Source organism: Syzygium oleosum, unplaced genomic scaffold (genome assembly GCF_021117445.2).
Source record: "Syzygium oleosum isolate NSW1041296 unplaced genomic scaffold, Sole_v2.1 Sole_v2.34, whole genome shotgun sequence".
NCBI lineage: Eukaryota > Viridiplantae > Streptophyta > Magnoliopsida > Myrtales > Myrtaceae > Syzygium > Syzygium oleosum.
The window spans coordinates 2,883,852-2,894,939 of record NW_026607518.1 but is presented as its reverse complement, the minus strand read 5'-3'; the positions used below and the strand labels follow the sequence as shown (position 1 = coordinate 2,894,939).

General features: G+C 36.1%; 1 pseudogene; it reads right to left on the bottom strand.

The window, feature by feature from the left end:
• Nucleotides 1-4,969: 4,969 nt before the first annotated feature.
• Nucleotides 4,970-5,592, bottom strand: LOC115693737 (rust resistance kinase Lr10-like; annotated as a pseudogene).
• Nucleotides 5,593-11,088: the final 5,496 nt, after the last annotated feature.

The following is an 11,088-nucleotide window of genomic DNA, read 5'->3' as shown; positions in this document are numbered from 1 at the left end:
GGTTCGGTTTAGTCCAGTTTGGAAGTATATTTGGCCTGAGGCAAACTTTTTGGTTTGTTATCAAATTAAATTATAACTCAAACCAAATCAGTAACTAGGGTTTGTTATCTCTTTGGTTCGGTTTCACACTGTTATCATCAAGCCGATTTACAAGTAAGAAGTTTAATACATATTTAGATTATCTAACTTCAACTTGCAATAGTGGAAATTAACAAAGAAGCGTCTATTTCTACTCACTTATAAAAAAAAAAGAAATACAATCACAATTAAATCAAATGAAACTATTGAAGCGTTAAAAATATTGTTCAACTAAGTAGAAGAACACAAAAAGATCATAGAAAACTCTTCTTTATGTATTTATTTGAGATTGAAAATCAGTTGACAATGGCCACCTTGAGAATAGAAGTTTTTTATCTAATAGTATAGAGTAACCTTAGATAGGAAGAACTTACTTGGTTAGGTTAAACTACGAATTATATTAGTTTAAGTTTTTTTTTTGTTGCATTGATCAGTTTGGTTCGGTTTTATTGGTTTCCAAAGTTATAAACCAGAACCGAACCAATAAATTAATAACAAAAAAAAAAACCAAAACCAAAACAAAACCAATTAAACCGACAAACCGTATTTATCTGTTTGATTCGGCTGGATTTATCAATTTTCTGTTTTTTATGAACAGCCCTACCCACATGTAACTCTATAATTAAAAAAAAACGCAAAAAAGAAAAAAAAAAGGAGTTGGAGGATCCATGTGTTAGTGGTAGAGATCTGTTGATAAGATCCGGTTGTCGGGTGACATTTAGGGGCTCCCCTTCTGACCACTAACTAATATATATATTTTCTTTTTTTTTTGGTAAGGGCTATATATATATTCTTTTTTATGGCTTAAGATCTTAATATAACGTATTTCTTTTATTTTTTAGTATTCCTCTTCCATAATTCCTTTGTCCAATTAAACTGCATTTATTAACTCTATGATTTCCGCGTTTCTAGATTAGAACATGGCCAATTCATGTTGCCAGTGACAATCAATTTCACCCAATTTACTGGTTTTTGCCTATAGAATTCTACGGCTACCAAGATCATGTGTCAGATCCAAGAAAAATGGGTTTGCCAATTCCAAGGTTTCATTCCCATGGAGCTACAGGTGCTTGCTGTGTTGTCGTGGACTCCACATTTGTCAAGCGAATGAAGTTAAAGATCAAACTGCTCATAACAGGTGCTTGCTCTCGGAATTTAGGTTAGGGTTTAGGCCATTTGATAATCATCCTCAGACAGCAAGTACCAAGAAGAACCCCCATGCGTTGGACAATTGTTACTCTCGAAAGTCAAAAAGAGCTATTGGACGAGTTTAAAGGTTAAGGCATCCAAGTTTGATACCCAGACTAGCCCACTCGAGTTAGCTCTTGTGAGGGAGAAATTGAGGATATTAATTAAAAAAAAAGTAATATTAGCCAGAACCCCTTATTTGAGCGAGTGTTTCACCTTATATAGGTGTTCTCCTTAGTGAGTTGTCGGGTCGTGATTGACAGGTAGTGAGTTTGGGTGACAATGGCAAAGTGGATGGACAAATGTCCATTACTGAAAACAGTTGGCATTTCGATCATATGTAGTGCTCTACAATTGTCTTACTATCTACAGTGGCAAAACCGATTCGAGGACCGAGGACTTTTAGTTATCCGAGGCACCGCTATGCCTGCCAATTACGCAAGGTTAAGTGATCTTTGATGTGGATTTAGTACCGTCAGGTATGTTTGGCTTCCTGATGGGTTGGTCTCATAGAGTTGGTCCTGTTCCAATGACACGTCGGATCCTTTGATAAATCATTCATCAATATACAAAAAAAAAAAAATCCACCAAGAGGAGCAAACGAACCGAAAGCACGACTCCACAGAGGATTCATGTCCGAATTTAGTTATTTTAGGATGCTTTTCGTCCTTCAACTTATGACTCTTAAAGGAACGTTTTAAAGAGAAAAGAAAAAACATAATTTTTATTAGAACAATTACAAAAAATTGGAGAAGTCGGCGTGTTTGTTTTTGCTTCACTAAAAAGCAAAAGCCATCTTTTTACCTTTGTGTCGACAGTTACAAATCTAAAATAATTAAGAAGAAATTATATACAAATTTACGTGTCAATATTATGAAAATCTCAAGTATTTATAGTTTAAAAAAACTAAAAATGTGCTCATAGTAGAGTTACATAAAGTAAAATGTAAAAAGTGTAGAAGTGGTCTCCGCAGTGTAGTTATCTTTTTAGCAAAGGAGATGCATACCCTCTTCTATGATGCAAGTTGTGTGTAGCTGACAAAAACTCCGTTGGCCATCGGGTTATGAATACCCACTCATTTTAGAGATTTTAGAAAATATGTCCGAGGAGTATGCTCCTCAACAATTGACAACATATATATCTAGACGTCCTAAGACATCATTTCATATTTTCTAAGAATTTTTCTTAGATAAGTGAGTTATTTCATATTTTATGGAGGTAGTTATGATGTTAATGGGTTTTTTTATTCTAAGATGACACGAAAGCCGTCCTAACAATTGATATGGATATTAAATCAAGTTGAATCCATGTGTTTTAAGAATCAACGAATTCTCATAATTTAGGTTGCACAAATTCAGTTTGAGAGAAAAAATGTCACTAAATTGAAAGAATTAGCCACTCTATACTTCTATTTTTGAAGAAAATTCTCCACAAGTCTTTAGAGTAAAACATTTGAACTTTATAGTTCTCACTCTCTTTGGGCAGAGTCTTGTAACGTGTTTAAAAGTTTGGCTAGTTAGAAGACTTCAAAGTCACCAGAAACAAAAGGGGGTAGGGTCCAAGGGGAAAGGATCAAAGTCTAATTGATGCGACCTTTGGCTGATTTCTTGATGCGAGCAGTGAAGGAGCGAAGATTTAGGACGAGGAGGAGTGAAACTTTTGACATAATGTGGAGTCAATTTGTTTTTTACTCGAGAATTTTGGATAATGTTCCACTCCATAGAGTATATATTAGTCAATAATTGTAGGCTGTCTTGACTCTTTGAGTCAAGAGTTACAAATCTAAAAAGGAACTAATTAAGAAACTATATACAAATTTACGTGTCAATATTACGAAAATCTCAGGTATTTAGAGTAAGAAAAATTAAAACTGCACTCGCAATAGAATTATATGAAGTAAAATGTAAAAAGTGTAGTAGTAGTTTCCACACTGTAGTTTTTTTTTTTTTTGCCAAACAAGCCGCATACCTTCTTATGCAATACAGGTTGTGTGTAGCTGACGAAAATTCCGTTGGCCATCGCCTTATGGAGTTGCTTATAAAATGTAAGATTCCTCCATAACTGATGCATTTGCATGTGCCACAGCTTATTTTTGAGATTTTAGAAGACATGTCCGAGGAGTATGCTCCTCGACAATTGACGACTCACATATTTAGCCATCTTCTGACATTATTTCATATTTTTGGAGAATTTTTCTTAGATAAGTGAGTTATTTCATATTTTTTGGAGATAGTTATGATGTTATCAGGTTTTCTTTTTCTAAGATGACACGAAAGCCATCCTAAGAATCGATGCAGACCTTGAATTGAATTGAAATTCATGTGAATTAAGAATCAACAGGTTATGATAATTAAGGATTGCACATATTCAGTTCGAAGGAAAAAGAAATATCAAGAAATCGAAAGAATTATCCACCCTATACTTCTATTTTTGAAGAAAATTCTCTGGTAAAATATTTGAAGTTTATAGTTCTCTCACTCTCTTCGGGGAGAATCGTTTAACGTGTTTAAAAGTTTGGCTGATTAGAAGACTTCAAAGTCACCGAAAACAAAAGGGGTTAGGGTTCAAGGGGAAAGGATCAAAGTCTAATTGATGCGACCTTTGGCTGATTTCTTGATGTAAGCAGTGACAGAGCCCATATTTAGGTTGAGGGGGAGTGAAACTTTTGACATAATGTGGAGTCAATTTGTCTTTTACTCAAGAATTTTGGATAAAGTTACACTATATAGAGTATATATTAGTCAATAATAAGTTTTAGAAAATACCAGTTTAATTCGAAATTTTGTAGATTTTGCCTTGACTCTTTATAGAACATAAATAAGTATAGGGACAAGAATACTTTTTCCTTGAGTTCTCTTGGTTATAATTGTGTCAAATTTTACATTTTATTTTTTAGCTAGAAATTTTCTACTAAAATATTCAATTAATAAGGTTGGCTTCATCCATATTTAATATTTTTAAGAGATATACCTAAACAACATGTATTTGGCATAGGAGGCGTATATTTAGTCTAATTAGAAATCACACTTTCTTTAATGAAAAATAATACGAAGAAAGAGATAATACAATAGAGTTGTCAATATAAGAAAGATGAGATTATGTCTACATCTTGCCAATTTATATCTTTACCTGTTCAATACAACATATGGCAATTTACCTTAATTTTAAAATGAAATATGAGTTCTTTCAAATATAAATTTCTTAAATTTTTTATTCTAAGACCTTTTCCTTTTGATAAGAGTTGTTTCTTGCATGGATAAATGATGTCTACTTTGTAAAACGTATAAATGGATATTTTCTCAAACAATGAATTCATAAGTCGAAATCAACCGTTCTTGATATCGAGTTCTACGCTAGTAGTAGTATGTTAAATAGCAAGATCACAAGTTGTTATAAGCATTTTTATTGGCATTACCCTAAATTACTTAATGAGAGAGACAAATTCTCAATGTCCATCATCTTCCCCCACCGTTTTTATCCTTGCCCTCTTACCAATGTGTTTATCTTTTCGAAGGAGGATGCAAGAGAGCAGAACTTTATGAAATACAATAACACAACATCAACCTATGAGCTAGAAGAAGGCAATCTCATAAGTAACCTCTGTCGAGCTAAACTATCTCAGGTCCCTCCCAACATAATACTAAATTGTGGGACATATAATAAAAACACACAAAGCATTTCCAATCAAACTATGAATAGATCTCTAAACATCATTGGTATCTCCTAGAGGAAAACTAGCATAAATTATTGGAGTACTTGATGAAGTTAAGAATGTTTCCAGCTCCATCTCGGCTTCATCATTGTTAACTGGCACATCAGGTGGGTAAATAAGCGGTTTTGGAGGCATTTGGCGTTCATCAATATCTCCTTCAAGCATTTCTAGGACTTTGCTCATTGAAGGCCGGTAGTCAGGGTTTAATTGTATACACCAAAGTGCAACTATTATCATCTTCTTTATCACCTTCCTTTCCACTGGTACAATTTCAATTTCAACACTTTTTTCTTCATTGACTTGGTCATACACCCACAAAGGAAAATAAATTTGGCTTGAGTGTTCCGCATTTGCATTTATATTCTTCTTTCTACCTGCCATTTCCATGAGCAACATCTCGAAGCTATAAACATCCGCTTTATAAGATACACCACCAATGTTTCTATAGAACAACTCAGGTACCATATATCCTAAGGTCCCTCTTGCAGCTGCCAATGAGACTATGCTATGATTAGTGCGATAAAGTTTCGCAAGTCCGAAGTCAAAACTTTTGGAGTGAAATTCTTGTCTAAAAGAATATTGTGAGGCTTGATATCAAAGTGCAGTATTTGCATATCATATCCCCTATGTAAGTATTCAATCCCCCTCATCACCCCAAGAGCAATCTCGTATATTTCATGTAATCGAGAAACTTATCACCTTCCTCAGTGAAAATTTGCTTATCTAAAGACCCATTCGACATGAGATCAAACGCGAGAGCTTGCTTTGAGCCTTCAAAGCAAAAACCAATGAGTTGCACTATATTGACATGGTGAATCCTTCCAATAGTAGCCACTTCATTGATAAAATCTTGGCCATGGACCTTGGACTGCTTCAAAATCTTGATGGCCACTTCATTGCTGATTCGGAGTGTTCCTTTGTATACAGAACCATACCCCCCTTCTCCTAGTTTGTGCTCAAAATTTGCAGTTATCTTCTTAATATTCGAGTAAGAGTACCTTATGGGCAAAAAGTTGTTGTGAGCTTGCAAAAATTCTTTTATGTATTATTTGAGATTAAAAATCAATCGACAATGGCCACCTTGAGAATAGAAGTATTTCATTTAGAGATCTGTTGATGAGATCCAGTTTTTTTTTTGTCGGTTTGATGAGATCCAGATGTTGGGTGACATGCGCGAATGATAACCATTCTGTTACAGAAATCAATTTTTAGCCAGAAATAGATTTTTCTATTTCTATTCCAAAGACGAGTTTCTAAGCCAAAATATGCGTTTGATAACGACACAAAATTTATGTTTCTGAAATAGAAATTCATTTGATAACGACACAAAATTTCTCCCTCCCAACTGGCCGGCGGGCGGCAGCGTGAGGTGGCCAGAGGATGGCAATGGGAGGCGACCGGAGGACACCGACGGGCGGCGACCGATGGCAGGAGGCGATTGCCGTCGAGCAGCAGCGGAGGACGGCAGGAGGTGGCTAGCGGATGGTGGTAGACAGCGGCGGCCGGCGGTGGGCGGCGGCGGTGGACGACAGCAAGAGGCGGCCAACGATGGGAGGCGACCGGCGTCAAGCGACGGTGGACAGCAATGGACGGTGGCAAGAGGCGGCCGACGGTGGGAGGCAACCGGTGAAGGACGGCAGACGGCGGATGGCGGTGGATGGTGGCAAGAGGCGGTTGACGGTGGGAGGCGAATAGTGTCGACTGGCGGCGAAGGACGATAGACAAAGGGCTGCGGCAAACACCGATGAGAGGCGGCTGTCGGCAAGCAGCGCCAGTAGGAGGCGATTGGCGACCATGGCGGGCAGTGGTTGGATGATCGGCTAGTAGTGTGGGCGAGTGATGAGAAAAGGTTTTATTTCTCATTTTTGTTTTAGAAAAAGAAAAGTAGAAAATTTTTACTGCTAATTTCTCTTCCAAACCTATTTCTGGAGTAAAAATTTGTTCCAGAAATATAAAAATGAAATTACATTACCAAACGGATTTCTGTTCCAAACCTGTTCTGGGGAACAGAAAAATAGAAAAACAAAATGGTTATCATTCGCGCCTATGTTTCTATTTCTAACCACTAACGAAAATTAAACTAGATTTTTAGGTAATATATATGGCTTGAAATCTTAATTGAACGTATTTCCTCTATTTTTGAATTGTCCTCTTCCATAATTCCTTCGTCCAATTAAACTGCATTTATTACACTATGATTTCCTAGTTTTCAGATTAGAACATGCCCAATCCATGTTGCTGTTACAATCAATTTCACCCAAATTATTGGTTTTTGCCTATAGAATTCTACGACTCCCAATATCATCAGTCTGGTCCAGGAAAAATGGGTTTGCCAATTCCAGGGTTTCCATTCCCATGGAGCCACACAGGTGATTGGTCTGTTGTCGTGGACTCCAGGTTTGTCGAGAGCAAAGGAAGTAAAAGATCAAACTGATAACTACTCGTATGTCTCGGAATTTAGGTCAGGGTTTAGGCCATTTGAGAATCATCCTCAGACAGCAAGTACCAAGAAGAACCATCGTTGGACATTTGTTACTCTCAAAAGTCAAAAGGGGCGATTGGACGGGTTTTAAGGCATTGACCATTGAACCCACCACAGCCAATCGTTCCTTGTTTCTAACACGGAATCAGGGTTGATCCGTCCGAGTTTGATAACAGATTAATCCATTTAAGTTAGTTCTTGAGAGAGAGAAACTGAGGATCTTAATTGCACAAGAAGAGTAAATTAGCCAGAACTCCTTATCTGAAGGAGTGTCTCACCTTTTCCAAGTGTTCTCCTTAGTGGGTTGTTGGGTCATGATTGACAGGTAGTGACTTTGGGTGACAACTGGCAATGTGCATGGGCAAATGTCCATTACTGATGGCACTCGGCATTTCAACAATATGTAGTGCTCTACAATGGTCTCACAATTTGCAGTGGTAAAACCATTTCGAGGACCAAGGACTTGTAGTTAGCCAAGGCACCGCTATGGCTGCCAATTAGATGAGGCTAAGTGATGTTTGATATAAATTTCGTACCGTCAGGTATGTTTGGTTTGCCGATGGCTTGGTCTCATAGCGTTGGTCCTAATGCATTGACACGTTGGATACTTTGATAAGTCATTCAAAAGCTCCTTCATCAATTTACACAAAAACAAATCCACCAGGAGGAAACAAACCGAAAGCACGGCTCTATAGAGAGAGGATTCACATCCGACTTATGACTCTTAATGGAACTCCTTAAAGAGAAAAAAATATAACATTATTTTTTATTAGAACATTAAAATAATTCAAGAACTCGGCGTGTTTGTTATTGCCTCACTAAAAACAAAAGGCATCTTTTTTACCTTTGAGTCAAGAGTTACAAATCTAAAAAGGAACTAAGTAATAAACTATATACAAATTTACGTGTCAATATTACGAAAATCTCAGGTATTTAGAGTAAGAAAAATTAAAACTGCGCTAGCAATAGAATTATATGGAGTAAAATGTAAAAAGTGTAGTAGTACTTTCCACACTACAGTTTTTTTTTTTTTGCCAAACAAGCCGCATACCTTCTTCTACAATACAGGTTGTGTGTAGCTGATGAAAATTCCGTTGGCCATCGCCTTATGGAGTTGCTTATAAAATGTAAGATTCCTCCATAACCGATGCACACTACAAAAAAACCGGTTTTTTGCCACGAAAATTTGCGACGAAAAAATTTTCGTTGGAAATTTGCGACAACTTTTCCAACGAATTCAAAAATTCGTCGGAAATTAGCGACGAAAAATTTTTCGTTAGAAAATTCGTCGGAAATTAGCGAGGAAATAATTTTCGTTGGAAAATTCGTCGGAAATTAGCGACGAAAAACTATTCGTCGGAAATTAGCGACGAAAAATTTTTCGTCGCAAAATTCGTCGGAAATTAGCGACAAAAAATTTTTCGTCGCAAAATTCGTTGGAAATTTGCGACTAAAACATTTTTCCTTGCAAAATTCGTTGGAAATATCCAACGAATTTTCCAACGAATTCAAAAAGAAATTGTTCGCCAAACTGGAAATTTCGTTGCAAAATTCGTTGCAAAGTACCAACGAATTTTCCAACGAATTCAAAAAGATGAATAATTGTTCGGAATATTGTAAATTTGTTGCAAAATTCGTTGGAAATTACCGACGAATTTTGCAACGAATTTCGATATTCGGTACAATAATTTTTGTTCGTACTAACTTCGTTGGAAAATTCGTTGGAATTTCCAACGAATTTTCCAACGAAATAGGTTTTCGGTTCAATTATTTTTCAATTTCGTTGGGAAATTCGTCGCAAATTTCCGACGAATTTTCCAACGAAACTACTCAGCGCAATTACTGGCCAGAAATGTGAAATTCGTTGGAAATTTAAAATTTGTTGCAAAATTTGTTGGAAATTTACAACAAATTTAGCAACGAACTTAAATTTTGGTTACATTAAATTATTTATGTACCAATTTCGTTGCAAAATTTGTTGTAAATTTCCAACGTATTTTGCAACGAAATATTAAACACCATAGTTCCGTTTCATTGAAATTTGTTGCAAAATTTGTTGGAAATTACCGACGAATTTTGCAACGAATTTTGATATTCGGCACAATAATTTTTGTTTGTACAAACTTCGTTGGAAAATTCGTTGGAATTTCCAACGAATTTTCCAACGAAATGAGTTTTCAGGTCAATTTTTTCAATTTCGTTGGAAAATTCGTCGGAAATTTCCGACGAATTTCCCAACGAAACTAACTCAGTGCAATTATTGGCCAGAATGTGAAATTCGTTTGAAATTTAAAATTTGTTGCAAAATTCGTTGGAAAATTATCGACGAATTTTGCAACGAATTTCGATATTCCTTTCAATAATTTTTGTTTGTACTAGATTCGTTGGAAAATTCGTTGGAATTTGCAACGAATTTTCCAACAAAAATTGGTTTTATGTGCAATTATTTTTGGATTTCGTTGGAAAATTCATCGAAAATTTCCGACGAATTTTCCAACGAAAATAGCTTGGTGCAATTATTGGCCAAAATTGTGAAATTCATTGGAAATTTAAAATTTGTTGCAAAATTCGTTGGAAATTTCCAACGAATTTTGCAACGAAAATAGAAAAACATATTTATATGTTCGGCAACAAACATTTCGTGTGCACCGAGTATTTTTGGCTGAACAAACTCTCTTTCTCGTCGTCCTCTTCGCCGTCCACCTCGCCGTCCTTCTCGCCGTCGCTGCCCTCGCCGTCCGCCTTGCCAACCGCGGTAAGTATCTCAAGATCCGACTAATCGCATCGAACCGCGCGAACAACACCGGGACCGAGTCCAGCAGCTCCGACTGGGCGTTGAGGGCAAGCCTGTGGCGGCTCTAGATGCGTGTCCATTCGAAGGTCTCCCAATCCAATTGAACGCTGCGATTCTCATCAAATTATCAATACTTTGTAAGTCTTCTTGACATGGTAATTTACACAAATTTTTTTAAGTTTAATTTAGTTGTGTGCAATTTTTGGTGCATTAATTTAGTTGTGTTCTAATTTCGTTGCAAAATTCGTTGGAAATTTTCAACGAATTAAAAACCACTTTGTTGTCCTGTGTAGTCCAAATTCGTTGCAAAATTCGTTGGAATTTTCCAACTAATTTTGCAACGAATTTCAAAAATGCCGACAGTTCTTTGAATTCGTTGGAAATTTCCAACGAATTTTGCAACGAATTTCCATTAAATCTATTTTTCCACATATTTGAAATTCGTTGGAAAATTCGTTGGAAATTTCCAACGAATTTTCCAACGAATTCAAAGAACACATTATTTTTAGACATATTCAAAGTTCGTTGGAAAATTCGTTGGAAATTTCCAACGAATTTTCCAACGAATTCAAAGAACACATTATTTTTAGACATATTCAAAGTTCATTGGAAAATTCGTTGGAAATTTCCAACGAATTTTCCAACAAATTAAAAGAACACATTAATTTTAGGCATATTAAAAGTTCGTTGGAAAATTCGTTGGAAATTTCCAATGAATTTTCCAACGAATTTCCATTAAACCTTTTTTCCGTATATTTGAAAATTCGTTGGAAAATTCGTTGGAAATTTCCAACGAATTGGAAGATCACATTATTTTAGGCATATTCGAAATTC